Below are 18981 nucleotides of genomic sequence, written 5' to 3'. Positions count from 1 at the left end.
CCCCTTCCCCTACGTTCTCTTGCAGTTCTCCTCTTTACATGCTGCTTTCCACTTTGCTGCTGTTGATGTGCACACTGCCTATGTAGACTGTCACCTTTAATTTTACTCTTACTTTTGCACTTGCTGCATTTTAGTGACACTCGTCCGTTATTGTTCCCGTTAGGGCGCTAAAGACTACACTGTTGAGCGTCCTTAACACCATATCCATCCATCCACTTACAAAGTAGGTTAGAAATCAGATTAATAATGTTGCTCACACAGCATATGTTCGCTTTATCGGGCAACAACAAAGTTGTTGGCTTTGGATGGTATAGTCAGAATCGAAATAATGAAGTCACTGTAAAAATGTCTAATTTTGGTATTTATCTTGAATGGATTCCCACGTACATTTCGTCGAAGTTGTTGTGGCTCATCTTGTCGATTCTAGGGTGATCCCACTTTGACTGCTAGAAGGTCCAGATCTGTATTTTAGCAATATTTGAAGACCTAACAAATGCGTTTTTCAGGAAATTCTTAATGATCAGACAATCCCAGTTCAGAACAATGGTATGGTAGAAATAATTTTTGACTTGGTGTTCACGATCCACATTTTTATCAAACGTCTTGTAAATTCACTTATACTGGGTGATCAAAAAGTCAGTATAAATTTGAAAACTGAATAAATGACGGAATAATGTAGATAGAGAGGTACAAATTGACACACATGCTTGGAATGACATGGGGTTTTATTAGAACCAAAAAAATACAAAAGTTCAAAAATGTCCGACAGATGGCGCTTCATCTGATCAGACTAGCAATAATTAGCATAACAAAATAAGACAAAGTAAAGATGATGTTCTTTACAGGAAATGCTCAATATGTCCACCATCATTCCCCAAAAATGCTGTCAACAGCACTGTAAAGCATGTCCGGAGTTATGGTGAGGCATTGGCGTCGGATGTTGTCTTTCAGCATCCCTAGAGATGTCGGTTGATCACGATATACTTGCGACTTCAGGTAACCCCAAAGCCAATAATCGCACGGACTGTGGTCTGGGGACTCGGGAGGCCAAGCATCACGAAATTGGCGGCTGAGCACACGATCATTACCAAACGACGCGCGCAGGAGATCTTTCACGCGTCTAGCAATACTTTTCTTTGGTTCTAATAAAACCCCATGTCATTCCAAGCATGTGTGTCAATTTTTACCTCTCTATCTATATTATTCCGTGATTTATTAAGTTTTCAAATTTATACTGACTTTTTGATCACCCGGTACTACTTCTTAATTGTCACATCATCAAGAAAACAGTTTTGAATCAATCTTCATATATTTAATTTTCACTTTAACGAAACACAAGACTTGACTCTTCTTTTACAAAGTGAAATAACAACTTAACTTCCGCAAAGTGAAACAAAGACTGCTCTGTGCGCATTCGCGCCAAAACGGTTACAAGTAAGTCAAAGATTATGACAGTCTCACAGAAATGAATACACACAAGAACCATATCACTGTAATATATCGATACATCGGAGTACGTATACATTAATAAAACCAAAAGTGAATATTGTCACATAAATATGTCTGTTATTTCGCAGATAAGTAGTATAATATTACTGATATCGAGAACTGGGGTTGGCGTGCGGTAATGGTCACGTAAATAAAGAACCATTAGAACCTGAACTTAAATAAATGTAACGCACTGCACATACATAGGAAAGAAATCCTGCACTGTGAGACCTCAGTTCATCCCGGCGCAGACTATGTTGAACTTACGGGAATGCAGACGGGTGACGTGGTCGACAACTGCTGATATTTCGACGGGTGCACACCCTTTCCGAGAGGAAAGTACGCACTATGCAAGGGAATTTAAAACCTCCGTTTGCAGATCAATTCCGGAAAGACAAACACACGCACACATCAAACACATACACACACATAAATGTACATAGTATAATCCACCCCGCCGGCCGTTGTGGCCGACCGGTTCTAGGCGCTTCAGTCTGGAACCGCGCGACCGCTACGGTCGCAGGTTAGAATCCTGCCTCGGGCATGGGTGTGTGTGATGTCCTTAGGTTAGTTAGGTTTACGTAGTTCCAAGTCTAGGGGACTGATGTCCTCTGATAAGTCCCATAGTGCTCAGAGCCATTTGAATCCACCCCAATATTCGTTTCATTATAGAGGTGGAAAAGGACGGTAGCCTTCCCTTCCGTGACGTGTAGGTCAGGAGGTAGGTGTGCGGTACTGTGTGACATGCCGGTTATAGGGAACCTACTGACAGTGTCCGGTACCTTCAGCCTGACAGTTGCCACCTTCCGGCTCAGCGTGAAGGCGTGCATCGTACCTGGGTTCGCAGGTCGCAAGTCATTTCAGACCTTGACAGTTTGTCAGCTGAGTTCGCACCATCTTGAGGTCACTTTGCATCAGAATGAATAAAGTGGATGACAGATCAGGCGTGTGCTTCGCTATCGACCAGCTGTGACACCGGGTGAGTGACGCTAATATCAAACTGGCAGGAAGGTCTGCGGCCTTTCTGCCTTACGGAGGAAGCGTCTCCAACAAGATCAGTCGCTTTCTTCGCAAATGTGGTCTGAAATGTTTCCCGACCTCCATCTAACATTAGGGTACTTTCGGGTTCGGTTAAGGATCGTCTTGATTTCGTAAAGTGCATGTCTACAATATTTCTTCCACTTGCGGCGCGTCGCATATTGGTCAGACTATCACGACTAAGGAGGACCTGTGTACCGAGTATAAGCGGCACACACACACACACACACACACACACACACACACACACACACACACACACACACATACATCAGGCGAGCGACTTGGCCACAGCAGAATATTCTGTTGGCAGCGGTCAGCCTATGGAATATAACAACACAGGCATGCAGTTCCCGCTATTGGGATAATGTTACACTACTGGCCATTAAAATTGCTACACTAAGAAGATGACGTGTTACAGACGTGACATTTGACCGACAGGAAGAAGGTGCTCTGAAATGCAAATGGTTAGCTTTTCAGAGCATTCACACAAGGTTGGCGCCGCTGGCGACACCTACAACGTGCTGACACGAGGAAAGTTTCCAACCGATTTCTCATACATGAACAGCAGTTGACCGGCGTTGCCTGGTGAAACGTTGTTGTGATGGCTCGTGTAAGGAGCAGAAATGCGTACCATCACGTTTCCGACTTTGATAAATGTCGGATTGTAGCCTATCGCGATTGCGGTTTATCGTATCGCGACATTACTGCTCGCGTTGGTCGAGATCAAATGACTGTTAGCAGAATATGGAATCGGTGGGTTCAGGAGGGTAATACGGAACGCCGTGTTGGATCTCAACGGCCTCGTATCACTAGCAGTTGAGATGACAGGCATCTTATCCGCACGGCTGTAACAGATCGTGCAGCCACGTCTCGATCCCTGAGTCAACACATGGGGACGTTTGCAACACAACAACCATCTGCACGAACAGTTCAACGACGCCTACAGCAGCATGGACTATCAGCTCGGAGACCGTAGCTGTGGTTACCCTTGATGCTGCATTACAGACAGGAGCGCCTGCGATGCTGTACTCAACGACGAACCTGGGTGCACGAATGGCAAAACGTCATTTTTTCGGATGTATCCAGGTTCTGTTTACAGCATCATGATGGTCGAATCCTTGTTTGGCGACATCACGGTGATCGCACATTGGAAGCGTCTATTCGTCATTACCATACTGGCGTATCACCCGGCGTGATGGTATGGGGTGCCATTGGTTATATGTATCGGTCACCTCTTGTTCGCATTGACGGGACTTTGAACAGTGCACGTTACATTTCAGATGTTTTACGACCCGTGACTCTACCCTTCATTCGATCCCTGCGAAACCCTACATTTCAGCAGGATAATACACGACCGCATGTTGCAGGTCCTGTACAGGCCTTTCTGGATACAGAAAATGTTCGACTGCTGCCCTGGCCGGGACGTTCTCCAGATCTCTCACCAATTGCAAACGTAAGGTCAATGGTGGCCGAGCAATTGGCTCGTCACAATATGCCGGTCACTACTCTTGATGAACTGTGGTATCGTGTTGAAGCTGCATGGACAGCTGTACCTGTACACGCCATCCAAGCTCTGTTTGACTCAATGCCCAGGCGTATCAAGGCCGTTATTAAGGCCAGAGGTGGTTGTTCTGGGTAATGATTTCTCAGGATTTATGCACCCAAATTGTGTGAAAAAGTAATCACATGTCAGTTGTAGTATAATATATTTGTCCAATGAATACCCGTTTATCATCCGCATTTCTTCTTTGTGTAGCAATTTTAATGGCCAGTAGTGTATTAAGGGAGCAGTTGAGATTAAATTAACGAGTAAGCTGCTAAGTAAGACGGAGGTTTTTGCTTAATTTCTGCGTCAAATCCTGCTGTCTCCCTTCTCAGAAAACAGAAGAACAAAGTTAATGCTACCCCACCCGTTGTTTAGCAATTTCCACTATCGACAACTTCTGGCGTCGATCATCTTTGGTTTCTGTGATGGTGCTAATGTTTACAGTGTGTGTGCGTGCAATCGCACGCGCGGGTGCGCTCCGGTCGAAATATCGAGGGTTGCCGACGACTTCGCCCGGCTGCATTCCCGTAAGTTATTTCAGCAAATGCCCTACTGTACAACTACACTACTGATGACCACTTGCTGGGAACAGTACCCACCGTAACCGAAGAGCGGTGCGTTTCGTCGCGGGATCGTTTCGTCGGCGCGAGCCGAAGTGTTCAACGAACTACAGTGACAGACGTTCCAACAAGGGCGTTGTGCTTCACTGAGAGGTTTACTATTGAAATTTTGAGAGAGAACTTCCCGAAAAACGTCCTACAACGTATTGCTTCCTCCCATATACCTTTCGCGAAATGGCCACGACGAGTAAATTCGAGAAATTAGAAACAATACAGAGGCTAATCGACAGTCATTCTTCCCACGTGCCATTCGCGAATGGAACACAGAAGGCTGCATGAGACAGATGTGCCAAAAGTACCCTCCGCCACACACTGTCGTGTGACCTGTGGCGTATTGATGTAGGTGAAACAAGAGCAACGAAGTATGCCAGCTAGAAGTCACGCAGAATTCAGTTCTGCAGAATTTACTGTGGATATATGAAAAAAATGTTCAAATGTGTGTGAAATCTTATGGAACCTAACTGCTAAGGTCATCACTCCCTAAACTTACACACTACATAACCTAAATTATCCTAAAGACGAACACACACACACCCCTGCCCGAGGGAGGACTCGAACCTCCGCCGGGACCAGCCGCACAGTCCATGAGTGTAGCGCCTGAGACCACTCGGCTAATCCCGCGCGGCGTGGATATATCCATACACTGGTTGACCACAGGGATTCCTCATCTCATTGAGCAAATTACTCGCTAGCAATTTTCGTTGCTGTTGAACAACGCCCTCTTTCCCCTCGCTGAAGAAATTGTGTCCATCCCCACTGTCGAGAAATGCTGTGGTGTGGTTTGTTGTCCTACATATGAAAAGTTGTAAAAACTTACCGTTTCGACAGAGTGCAAAATAATTCTAGTATCAGCTCTAGCGAAGCTATTACACAAGTAAAAGTCACTCACTGTTAATTCCGATACAGTGTCACTTTTATGTACAAATTACGCCATGAAGTCCATGCTAGTTTGCTGTTTACCAAATAAATCACCAAATCAAATGCAACCACTACTAATTCATTCACACTTACAGTACAGTCACTCTTTAGCAGCCAGCTGAAGATATTCACCCTGACCTGATACTGAAAATACACACGGATTACAATATTTGGAATGCTCGCACAATTTCTTTGTTAATGTTCACTCCGGACTTACGAAATTCTCCGTTACGACTGCAGAGCACGCCACATGGAATTCCAGTTCTTCGAAATACGACCAGTGTAAAATAAATAAATAATAAATAAAAACTGGAATTTGCGTAATCGTCATGTGTGTGTCCGTCCTTAAACACTTTCCGATACTCTACAATCTCTTAAATTTCACACTTACTCGTAAGTAGTACACTTTTACGGAGCTCAGCGCAGCACTTACGATGACTACAGCAGCTAAGCCCTTACTCTCCCTCCCTTACGTGCGAAGTCTCGCTCCTAGTGCAGCCCGCGTGAAATATCTTGCTTCCTATTGGCTGAATTCCAACGTAGCCAATCAGCTGTTGATTTCGTCCCGCACAACTCGGTATTTTCGGTTCATGGACCGATCCACTTCCGAAGTTACTTTTTGGAAACTAAAAAAAAACGTTGAATCACTGATTGCAGAAACAGCATTAGTCCATGCATGTTGATTTTGAGAAAAACGGAAAAATAAGTTTGTGGGCCTGAGTATTCTATTTTCTTTGACAGCTCTTTTTTACTTTGAACGGCACAGTTTCTGGTGATGTCCAGACACTATTTTCAATGACGTGATGATTACATTATATAATGATTTAAGTACGTGGACATATGCTGTTTCTGAAATCAGATAGTTGCCAGAAATGTAAGTCTGTGTTATTCAGCAGTTTATTTGTAAATTTATTGTGTTCAATACAAAAATTATTATTATTAGGCTACATAAAAGTTCCTGAAATCAGCTATATTATTTCTCATTACCAAAATTCTTATTTAATGTGTACATAACAGATTCTGAACAACTACTTTTAACTACAAATTACAATCAGGAAAATAGCAAGCTTAGTGAAATATTGCTTGTACCCATGTCAGGCCCTCTGCTGTCTACTGAAGGCCAGTTGTAGAGAGCTCTGTAAAAGGATAGGTGCTCTTCAGGGATATACGGTTCCAATTTCTTGAGGTCAGCTATTTTCTTCTCACTTAGTGGTACACATTTTTTGTATGCTGCAGCCGTAGAGTTACTGTTGTTTTCAAATCAAGAAGTAAACGAAAAGTGTGCGTTACCAGGCTTCCAATGTATGGTTTTGCAATGACGTTCCCATTACACTCACTATTGTACTCAAAGTCCATGAATTCTGAAACGGTGAAGGATTGTTTCTCATTCCTTGTCAGCACTTTGCTGTTCATTGTTTCCAAAGACAAGGCATTGCGTTTGTAAAATTTAGGCCATCATTGTTTGAAAGACAGTACAAACTCTGTTGAAACAACTCTAAAGGTACTTGCAGTAACAATAACTTCTACAAACTGCATGATGATATAAATCCTATCGAAAGCTCGAATTTTCCTCTTAATCACTGCAAAATCCCTGTCACAGAGTAAGAATGAATGGCCTCTGACCGGGAAATGATGATAAATTCTGAATAAACACTGAGATACTGCAACTACCATGAGGACCCTGACCATAGTATTATTCTTATTCTGCCCTGGGCAGCAATCTGAAAATATATGCAGGTATTTTATGTTTGGTGGCAACTAGTTTCGTATGTAATCCAGCAGTAAAGTGCAGACTTCATCGGGATCCTTCTTTGCTGCACCTTCGTGATAAACGTAGAATGTTGCATATCCTGTCTCCAGGTTGTGGATATTGAATACATTAACATTGAGTTGCGGAAGGTAGAAAACTTCCTGAACTGGAATGGTAGGAAGGGACAGATTTTGCATAAAATCTGTGGCAATACCTGAAACATCCTCGTCTTTTTGACACTATACTTGTACTTCACGAATACGAGGAGAAAACTTTGCAGCCCTGCGTTTATGAATCATCATTTCTGCAGCGGCAATCCTCTAAGCCGTTTTATTCAGTGTTTTGTTTCGTAATTTATTTTGAAGCGCTTCACAAGTACCACATGTGTCAACTTGTGGTCGACCAAATGTAAGTGAAAAACGTTCTTTGAATATTTTTAAATGAAATTCGTATTTAATATTACTTACTTGGGGATGTCGTAATCTGAACTACTCATGCATGATTTTGGCGTTAAGTTGGCTATTTAAATAACGCTGTTCTCTTGTGCCATAGTGAGTAATTTTTTGGGGATAGGAATTTATGTGATCAATTATCAAACTTATTTCTGCACCACCGATTTGATTTCCTGATGCATTTTTACCCCTCTGGTCACTGGGCGACTTCCCACAAACAAGTGGATTGCTTATGCTCCTTACCCTTTGGTTTGTGACACCATGGATACTTAAGAAAGCTTTCTTGCATACCTCTGATCGTCCAGTGCTGGAATGAATAAAATACTGAAAGTTGTTGCATCTTGGTTTGCAGTTGGCTCCTTCTGGTACTCTTCTTCGTTTTCTGGAAATATTACCTACAGTAGTCAGCCCTTGGAGATAAGAATCTTGTGCGTCCTTTGATATCATGTTGTAGAAAAGTGAAAATACTTCATTTCTTTCCTCTTCAGGAATTCTTCCAAAGCAGTTTCTACGACATCTACAAAATTAGACAGATATTTCAGTCACGCAATAAATCATTAGTTTACTATTTTACTTACGTATAACCTCCCGTATTAGAACATTACTTACTTGCAGTCCACACCAATGCTTTTCTTTGAAACTAACTTTCCAGTGTAGGTTTTGTACTCTAAAACTTTAATTCGCGACCTTTTTATGATTTCACGGTCATAGTCAACATTCTTTACACCTTTCTTCCTCTTTTCACTTTCACCACCATCATGTACATCCATATCTTCCCTGTTCGACATTGCTGTGCTTCACAAAGAAAAACCGTGCGAACACAGAGATGATATTACACAACAGGCTAGCCAACGTTGGCTGCAGAAATAGCACTAGTCCTGGACAAGGGTTCTTTCTCCTCTCACTCCTAACGTCGGGATCTTGTTTGTCTCATTAAGAATGATGGACAAATGTTGTTTCTGCATTCATTCGATGGAGGGAGCGCCATAACATGGAAATCAGCTCTTAACTCAATTTAAACAAAAAGTGGACAAGTGTTGTTTTTTCAATCAGCGATTCAGTCATAGAAAACAAATAGAAGTAAATTAATCTCATTTTAAGTGTCTGAACTACTAAAATCTGTTGAAAAGCATCGTAAAACTAGCTTCTTTAAAATTCACAATTTCTCCAATGTATCTGACACACACATGGCAGAAACCCAGAAACCCACGCTCTTACAGTTACAAAGATTCGCACGTCACATACAGGGTGTAGCTAAAATGTACGACACAAACTGCAGGGCACGTTACTCACACGTAGACGAAGAAATTACGTTATATGAACATTGGTCTGGAAACGCTTTGTTTCCATGATACATCTCATTTTGTCCAACTCATTACTCGTGGGGAACACACTGGAACAGAACGTTAGAGTCATGGTGAATATGGACCGGTGCCCTCTGGTTACGTTGTGCACCGCCAGTGTTTTGTTTAACATGTCCCTGTTGCCACGCGACTTACGTCATTGCTTGTTTGCAGGCAACATCAACTCTTCCGGCGATCAGTACGACCGCTGCAATCACACGGGTTACTGCGCAGAGTTAATAACAGACTTGTCTCGTGCACGGGCAGCGTACACAAATGCAGAAGTGGCAGATGCCCAGTTGATGTACGGATTATCTGACGGCAATGGCGCTCGCACTCAATGTTTGTACCGGCAGAGATTTCCAGGACGAAGGTGCCCCGACAGGAAAACGTTTGAAGCCGTTTACCGTCGTCTCGGGGATACTCGGGACCGAGGGAGGTTCAGGACGACACACCAACGGGATGCGGAAATTCGGGTCAATTCTAGTGTCCGATACCAGCCGTCGGCTTTGACCAATGACGTAATGTGTGATGTTATTTTGTTTGTGCCGCAGATTGCTGTCGATGAACGTTAAATGATTTCTCCGAATTTCCTCGTTACGCTCGTATATTAAAAATTCGATGTAGATTGTTTTGTTTTCATCTCGTAATTTTTTTTCGCCGTCTTTTGTTAATGAAAGTAGTCGTGATTTATAAGGTCTTGATTTCTCACGTTGTTCGTTATGGATGAGTCAGTTGTTTTTACTTCGAAAATTATGCTTCAAAAAATGAGTGACCGTAAATCAACTATAAAATTTTTGAAATCATTGGGCGTCATTGCGGGGAAAGAGAAGGATTTCCGTGTTGCAAGGCCAATTAGAGGAATACTGTTAGAGGAAGAGTATTCCTAAAGGTTATTGTTTATTTCTTGCATTTATGAAAGTAGTCAGCAAAATGTACAGGACTCGTTTTGTTAGTTAGCTGTTGGTGGGTCTGATACTTTTTTCTTGTTTTACGTTGCGTTTTTTCATGTTACTGTATTGTGCGAGTGCTAGTTTTTTGGTTTCTCTAGAGGGAGGTTTTTCTGTCGTCTTAATATTTTCTGGTTACAATGGTGGGCCGAGGGGTATTGCTGTGACTTTGCCGGAGGGTTTATGTGATTGACTCGTGGTTTCATTTTTTTTTTATTGTTTTAAAATTTTGCGTCTGATTGAGGGCGGGAAGAACTGATTTGAGTGGTACCTCATTCGTGCCTTAAGTTTGTGTTTCTTATTATTTTTCATTAGTTATTCTGGATTTTGCTTCTTTCGTTACAGTTTGACCTTCTAACATTATCATGTCTTGTTACGCCCTTATTTCGTTCTTGTCAGCCTCGATCTTTGACACGTTTGGAAGTTCATATGCGGTAAGTTTTTTTTAATGTAGCCTCTATTATCTTTTCCTTTTTGATGTTTTTGCTACACTTGTCTTATTTTTACTGTCACTCCCGGGGTATCGGTTTACTTGGTGTTATTTGGAGCTACATCACCTGGTGTCACTTTCGTGTAGTATAGTTATCGGTTGCAAGATTCGGTCTTTTTTGCATTTCACTTCTTTGGTGTGCAGTAATGTGCGTAAAGATTTCCATTTTTTGAAAGTCTAGTCGTATTCTGTAGTTCACTAACAAGATCATTTTTTACGCAAATTTCTGATATGTTATAAGACTTTTGCGTAACAAATAGCAATATTGGAATCGGTTACTAGAAATGACCTCCTATATAGTTTGCTTCTAGTTGCCGATTATTTAGATTGTTTTTGCAATACGTATGGAAAATATAATAGAACAGGCTCTGCTAACGGTATACTACGCCTTCCACATCGCTGGCAACAGATTCTACACAACACTGTTCTATTATATTACATAATGTATGCACACGTAATTGCTCTCGTGTTCTTAGTTATTTCAGTCATCTTCAACTCGTTTAAATGAAATTCACGTGTAAATAATAGTCGCATAAAATGTATTATTTTATGGCACACTACATTCATTTGTTTACGAGTATAATCCATTCGATTCATAGATTGTCCATTTCAGCATCTTTGCCTTACGTATGACGTCATTGGTCAAAGCCGACGGGTGGTATCGGACACCAGAATTTATCCGGAAATTCTTCACGCAGTTGACGACGGCCCTAGCGTCAGTACAAGACACTTAGCTCCAACACTGAATGTTCGCCACGTGAGTGTCTGCCGAGTGTTACCAGACGACCAGCTGTGTCCCTACCATTTGCAGCGCGTTCACTCACTATCAACAGCTGATTTTCCTGCACGGGTGCTCTTCTGCGAACTGTTTATTCAACAAAGTGTCGACCCCAATTTTAGTGCAACGGTGCTGTTCACAGATGAGGCGTCATTTCAACGAGACCGGATCGTAAATTTTCACAATCGGCATGTACGTGCAGACGTCAATCCTCATGCAGCTGTTGCAGCAAGTCAAAGACTCTCAAGTCCATGTTTGGGCCGGCATTGTTGGTGACTGTTCGGTAGGGCCTCACTTTCTTCACCCAGGCTCAACGGACAAAGTAACCATAACTTTGTAGGGAATATTCTACCTGGTCTGTTAGCAGATGTTCCTTCAGCTGTGCAACAAAGCACGTACTTCATGCACGATGGAGCACTGCCTCATTTCAGCGTTAATATCGAATACAAACGTCTCAAAAATGATATCGACAGGAAGTGCAAAATGGCTAAGCAGGGTTGGCTGGAGGACAAATGTAAGGATGTAGAAGCATGTGTCACTAGGGTAAGATTGATACTGCCTATAGGAAAATTAAAGAGACCTTTGGAGAAAAAAGAACCACTTGCGTGAATATCAAGACCTCAGATGGAAACCCAGTTCTAATCAAAGAAGGGAAAGCAGAAAAGCCGAAGGAGTATATAGAGGGTCTATACAAGGGCGATGTTCTTGAGAACAATATTATGGAAATGGAAGAGGAGGTAGAAGAAGATGAAATGGGAGATATGATACTGCGTGAAGAGTTTGACAGAGCACTGAAATACATAAGTCGAAACAAGGCCCTCGAAGTAGACAACATTCCATTAGAACCACTGATAGCCGTGGGAGAGCCAGCCCTGACAAAACTGTACCATCTGGTGAGCAAGATATATCAGACAGGCGAAATACCCTCAGACTTCAAGAAGAATGTAATTATTCCAGTCCCAAAGAAAGCAGGTGCTGACAGATATGAAAATTATCGAACTATCAGTTTAATAACCCACGGCTGCAAAATACTAACACGGATTCCTTATAGACGAATGGAAAAACTGATAGAAGCCAACCTCGGGGAAGATCAGTTTGGATTCCGTAGAAATGATGGAACACGTGAGGCAATACTGATCCTACGATTTATCTTAGAGAACAGATTAAGGAAAGGCAAACCTGCATTTCTAGCATTTGTAGACTTAGAGAAAGCTTTTGACAATGTTGACTGGAATACTCTCTTTCAAATTCTAAAGGTGGCAGGGGTAAAATACAGGGAGCGAAAGGCTATTTACAATTTGTACACAAACCAGATGGCAGTTATAAGAGTCGAGGGGCATGAAAGGGAAGCAGTCGTTGGGAAGGGAGTGAGACAGGGTTGTAGCCTCTCCCCGATGTTACTCAATCTGTATATTGAGCAAGCAGTAAAGGAAACAAAAGAAAAATTTGGAGCAGCAATTAAAATCCATGGAAAAGAAATAAAAAGTTTCAGGTTCACCGATGATATTGTAATTCTGTCAGAGACAGAAAAGGACCTGGAAGAGCAAATGAACGGAATGGACAGTGTCTTGAAAGGAGGATATAAGATGAAAATCAACAAAAGCAAAACGAGGATAATGGAATGTAGTCGAATTAAGTCGGTTGATGCTGCAGGAATGAGATTAGGAAATGAGACGCTTGAAGTAGTAAATGAATCTTGCTATTTGGGGAGCAAAATAACTGATGATGGTCGAAGTAGAGAGGATATAAAATGTAGACTGGCAATGGCAAGGAAGGCGTTTCTGAAGAAGAGAAATTTGTTAACATCGAGTATAGATTTAAGTGTCATGAAGTCGTTTCTGAAAGTATTTTTATGGAGTGTAGCCATGTATGGAAGTGAAACGTGGACGAAAAATAGTTTAGACAAGAAGAGAATAGAAGCTTTCGAAATCTGGTGCTACAGAAGAATGCTGAAGATTGGATGGGTAGATCACATAACTAATGAGGAGGTACTGAATAGAATTGGGGAGAAGAGGAGTTTGTGGCACAACTTGACCAGAAGAAGGGACCGGTTGGTAGGACATGTTCTGAGGCATCAAAGGATCACAAATTTAGCATTGGAGGGCAGAGTGGAGGGAAAAAATCGTAGAGGGAGACCATGAGATGAATACACTAAACAGAATCAGAAGGATGTAGGTTGCAGTAAGTACTGGGAGATGAAGAAGCTTGCACAGGGTAGAATAGCATGGAGAGCTGCATCAAACCAGTCTCTGGACTGAAGACCACAACAACAACACCGTCGGCTTCTACCATTCGGTGATAGATGGATAGGTAGAGACGAACAAATTGCTTGGGCTCCACGCTCTTCGGACGTAAACCCATTGGACTTTTACTTGTGGAGCATTTGAAAGCTCTTGTGTATGGAACCCCAGCACAAGATGTTCAGAGTCTCCGCGCCCCTATTATGGAAGGCTACGAAGCCACACGCAATACTCCAGGGATGCACCAACGCATCCGGGATTCACTACGACGGCGGACTGGTGCAGGTATAGGAGGGCGCACTGCGAATCTCCCGTGAGAAGACTTGCATGTGGTATGCTCGTGCTTTCTGTTCGTGTGTGTTTCCAACGATTAATGAATTGGAGAAAATGAGTTGTAACATGGAAACAAAGCGTTTCCATACCCATGTTCACATAACATGAGTTCTTCCTCTACGTGCGAGGAATGTGTCCTGCAATTTGCGCCGCACATTTTTGTTACACCCTATATATATCACATTTAGACGGACATTCGCTTAAGCAATAGGACAAGTGAAATTGGAATTATTTAACAGAAATAATAATATCAGTATAAATAAAATTGTTACGCATAATGAAGTCACTTTATAAAACGGGTTTTGCTATGCTGCTGGAGGGCTAGATACATCGTGAAATTTCTTCACCGTTTTTACCAAATACATGTGAACTCGTCAGGAAGTTACTTATTCATGGAAGTTCTAAATTCTGTACTTCATGTAATTTCGTCCATCCCAAAAAATACTATAGACGACAAACAGAATTTAATAATGAGGTAAGCTATTAACGTTACAAAATTTAGTATCAAGTTTTAACTCACTGGATATGTGGCAAAGACCTAATTTAATTTATTATTGTTAATGCTACACATTTTGCCCCGTAAGGCAGTGTTTGACTTGAAAGTTACGTGATTATTCAATTTTTTCTTGTCTCCTTTTTCTCTTCCCTAAATCTCTCCAGTTTCTGACTGTATTCTCGTTCCTTTGCTCTGTCCACGTATTCCCTCCTTCCATTCATTATTTCACTTCAAATGTCGCGCTTATAATTTATTTTAATTTTATTTCTCGGCGCGCGGAGTGGCCGCGTGGTTTGAGGCGCCATGTGACGAATCGCGCGGCCCTCGGGCCTGGGTGTGTGTCTTGTCGTTAGCGTCAGTTATTTTAAGTATTGAGTAAGTCTAGGGACCCATGACCTCACAGCAATTTAGTCCCTCAGGCATTCATACACAAATTTTGAAGTTGTGTCTTTCATTTATCTGTTCCCCACTGATTCCTGCTTGTTTTGGGTTTTCTTTTATTCCTCTAAATTAATTAGTTTTTTTATTGAGCTGTTTACTACATCAAAAATACTTTGTGTGTCTGTGGCTGTTCATTCTATGTACGTGTCCATTAAAGTCCGCATTTTCTACTCGTGTCTGTGAGTCTGTCTGTGAATTTGTGTAATGCTTTGGTTGGTGTCTTCATCCACATGCTATAACTCTTTACTGCTCCAAAAATTTTTCTGTGGGTTTTGTGCTCTATTTTTTTCTGTCTCTGGATGCCTGATACTCCGGTTGTGGTCGTTTCTGACGCGTAGAGTGCTTCTGGGTTGTAGAGCTGTACTGTAGTGCTTGAGTTCGGCCCATCTTGAAATATTTGTTTTACTGCAGTGCGTCAATGTCAGTTTGTATTCTTTTCGAAGTTTTTCTGTTCGTTCCTTGTTGAGTACCTTTCTTTGATCCTCCTATTTGTATATATTCCCGAAGACATTTGAATTTTTCACTTTGTTATCCATTCTGTATTTCGTGCGCATGGCTTGTGTGCTGATATTCTTTGTTTCCATGTACTGCATTTTTTCCTATGATGTCTGTAGATCTGTTTTTGTAGAGACAGCATGAAAGTATTACAGTGCTTCTTCTCTATTGTTGTTTAGTATTGCCAGGTCATCTGCAAATGCTAGGCATTTTATGATTGTCTCATTTGCATATGTTCTTCCTAATTGAATCCATTTTATCTGTTCTTCCCATTGTTTGCTAATTTTGTCCCAGATAACATTGAATAAAAACGGTGACAGGTCACGTCCTTGTGTGACCCCTGTATGTATCTCGAATAGTTCTGAGATTTCACACTCAAATTTTACTTGGATGTGGTGTCTGTGAGTGTGTTGCAAGTGCGCCCCAGTTTTCCTGCCTATTCCATATTTTATAGTGTATCACAGAGAATGTGCTGGTCTATGCAGTTGTAGGCCTTCTTAAAGTCCACGAATGTGACTACAATGTTGTTCGTCTACCTGACCTTGAGGCGAGTTGACAGATTCAAAATCTGTTCATTACATTACCTTCCTTTTCTGAAGCCTCCTTCGTATTCACCTATCTTTTTATCAGCTTTTGGTGCTAGTCTGCCGAGCAACGCCTTGGAAAGAACTTTGTAAGTGAACGGTAATAATGAGATACCTTTGTAATTATTAGGATCTCTCTGGTCGCCTATTTCTGGAAATGGTTGAATCAAAGCACATTTCCATTCTTGAGCAATATTCCCCATAATACATATTTATGTGAGAATTTTATGAATTTTTTGTGATTTTTTGGTTTAGTAATAGACAGCATAAAAAAATGATTGTAAAAGAGAATTAGCGTACACAAAAATTAGTAGCTCAAAGAATAAATGTACTAAATAAATATACGTTACTCTGCAACATACCATCCGCGTTCCACGCTTCAAATAAACGCACAACAAAGCAAATGAACAGGAAACAGCCACAGTAACACGCTATTAAACTTCGTGTTTTGTGACAAAACCAATAAAAATACGTGTGAAACCATCAGAACTTCCATTATGAAGAAAATAAGTATCTTAACATATCTAGAATATCGGGAAAGAAGGCTATATGAACAAAATACATAGGTAACACCCTAAGTAATGGAATTTTGATCTAAAATGGACGAGAACCAATAAGTCGAAACTGTTTTGTCTGTCTGCAGATGGCACGCTGTACAAAAATTTGTGGTAGCTGAGAAAACCTAACACCATAAAAAGAATTTGTTAGCGTCATGTAAGGTATGTTTAAAACTATGCAGATATTTTGTTCTCCAAACTAGAATGCTAGGCTCAATTTTCGCCGTAGCGTAAAGGTGCAATATATAGGGTATCATTTAGGTGGCGAGTGCGGTTAACTACAGAGCGTGTCCCAAGAGAAATGGTTAGTATGTAGGGATACGATAGGAAGAGCATTCGAAGCAAATAGGTGCACTAAACATGGGCTCTTAAAATGCATACCATAAGAACTATGAGGACTTATTGATCTTCAGTACTATAAAGGACATCTTTTCTACTTAACATTTGCTGATACCTCTTGAAGTATGTATTATAGAGCTCATGTTTACTGGTATGTCTTGCTTCGAATGACTGCTTCTGTTACATCCGTGAGTACTGACCGTTCCTCCTGGGACATTCTGTGTATGTAAAACAAACGCATTATTTGACCCTTAATTATCACTGGTTTTAGCTACGTAAATAACTTCAAGCAGAGATTCAAATATTACAGTATTATAACAGTTTTGAGACCGAATCAAAGTATCCCACCGAAGACCGCACAATAAAATGCTGAAACGTGTTAACAAAAGGTGAAACAATGTCTCGAATTAGGCGGAATATCTCTATTATTTTTTTTATTATTCCTCCAGAGGCACCTTGTATTTCGTGATTACAAACACAGTGGTGTCCTCAGAGAAAATGCACTACTGGCCATTAAATTTGCTACACCAAGAAGAAATGCAGATGATAAACGGGTATTCATTGGACAAATATATTATTCTAGAAGTGCCATGTGATTACATTTTCACGCAATTTCGGTGCGTGGATCCTGAGAAATCAGTACCCATAACAACCACCTCTTCATACGCCTGGGCATTGAGTCAAACAGAGCTTGGATGGCATGTACAGGTACAGCTGCCCATGCAGCTTCAACACGATACCACAGTTCATCAAGAGTAATGACTGGAGTATTGTGACGAGTCAGCTGCTCGTCCAACATTGACCAGACGTTTACAATTGGTGAGAGATCTGGAGAATATGCTGGCCAGGGCAGAAGTCGACCATTTTCTGTATCCAGAAAGGCCCGTAAAGCACCTGCAACATGAGCTCGTGCATTATCCTGCTGAAATGTAGGGTTTCGCTGGGATCGAATGAAGGGTAGAGCCACGGGTCGTAACACATCTGAAATGTAACGTCCACTGATCAAAGTTCTGTCAATGCAAACAAGAGGTGACCGAGACGTGTAACCAATGGCACCCCATAACACGCCGGGTTGGCGATGACAAATACATGCTTCCAATGGGCATTCACCTCGATGTTGCCAAACACGGATGCGACCATCATGATGCTGTAAACAGAACCTGGATTCATCCGAAAAAATGACGTTTTGCTATTCGTGCACCCAGGTTCGTCATTGAGTACACTATCGCAGGCGCTCCTGTCAGTGCTCCAGCGTCAAGGGTAACTGCAGCCATGGTCTCCGAGCTGATAGTCCGTGCTGCTGCAAACGTCGACGCACTGTTCGTGCAGATGGTTGTTGTCTTGCAAACGTCCCCATCTGTTGACTCAGGGATCGAGACGTGGCTGCACGATCCGTTACACCCATGCAGATAAGATGCCTGTCATCTCAACTGCTAGTGATACGAGGCCGTTGGGATCCAGCACGGCGTTCCGTATTATCTTCCTGAACCCAACGATTCCATATTCTGCTAACAGTCATTGTATCTCGACCAACGCGAGCAGCAGTGTCGTGATAGGCTACAATCTGATTTTTATCAAAGTCGGAAACATAATGGTACGCATTCCTCCACCTTAGACGAGGCATCACAACAACGTTTCACCAGGCAACGCCGGTCAACTGCTGTTAGTGTATGAGAAATCGGTTGGAAACTTTCCTCATGTCAGCACGTTGTGGGTGTCACCACCGGAGCCAACCTTGTGTGAATGCTGTGAAAAATTAGTTATTTGCGTATCACAGCATCTCCTTCCTGTCGGTTAAATTTCGCGTCTATAGCACGTCATCTTCGTGATGTAGGAATTTTAACGGCCCGTAGTGTAGTACTGTATGCGGTATCTGATGCGTAGCACGGCGCACAGTGTTTTCTCGTGAAATAAGTGCTGCATTTTGACTTTTACTTGCTCAGAGGATGGGATGGTTACTGCTCACCCACGGCCGCCTTTGCCTCGGTCAGACAAGATGACGTCACTGCTCCAGCCAGCCGCTGCCTCGCTCGCCTGTTCCCGGGCCCACTGCCCCCTGCCCCCTTCTCCTACCCCTACCCCTACCCCCGCCCTTACCCCCGCCTCATGCGTGGCTGCTG

At 42.1% G+C, this 18981-nt stretch overlaps 1 protein-coding gene across 1 annotated transcript in view; it reads left to right on the top strand.

Annotated features, from left to right (window-relative positions):
• The window catches only part of LOC126424723 (ATP-binding cassette sub-family C member 4-like), a 176113-nt gene that overhangs the window by 59716 nt on the left and 97416 nt on the right, over window positions 1-18981 (top strand). The gene's annotated exons all lie outside the window — the stretch shown is intronic.

The sequence above is a fragment of the Schistocerca serialis genome, chromosome 10 (genome assembly GCF_023864345.2).
Source record: "Schistocerca serialis cubense isolate TAMUIC-IGC-003099 chromosome 10, iqSchSeri2.2, whole genome shotgun sequence".
NCBI classification, from domain to species: domain Eukaryota; kingdom Metazoa; phylum Arthropoda; class Insecta; order Orthoptera; family Acrididae; genus Schistocerca; species Schistocerca serialis.
This window is presented reverse-complemented; position numbering and strand designations above follow the sequence as displayed.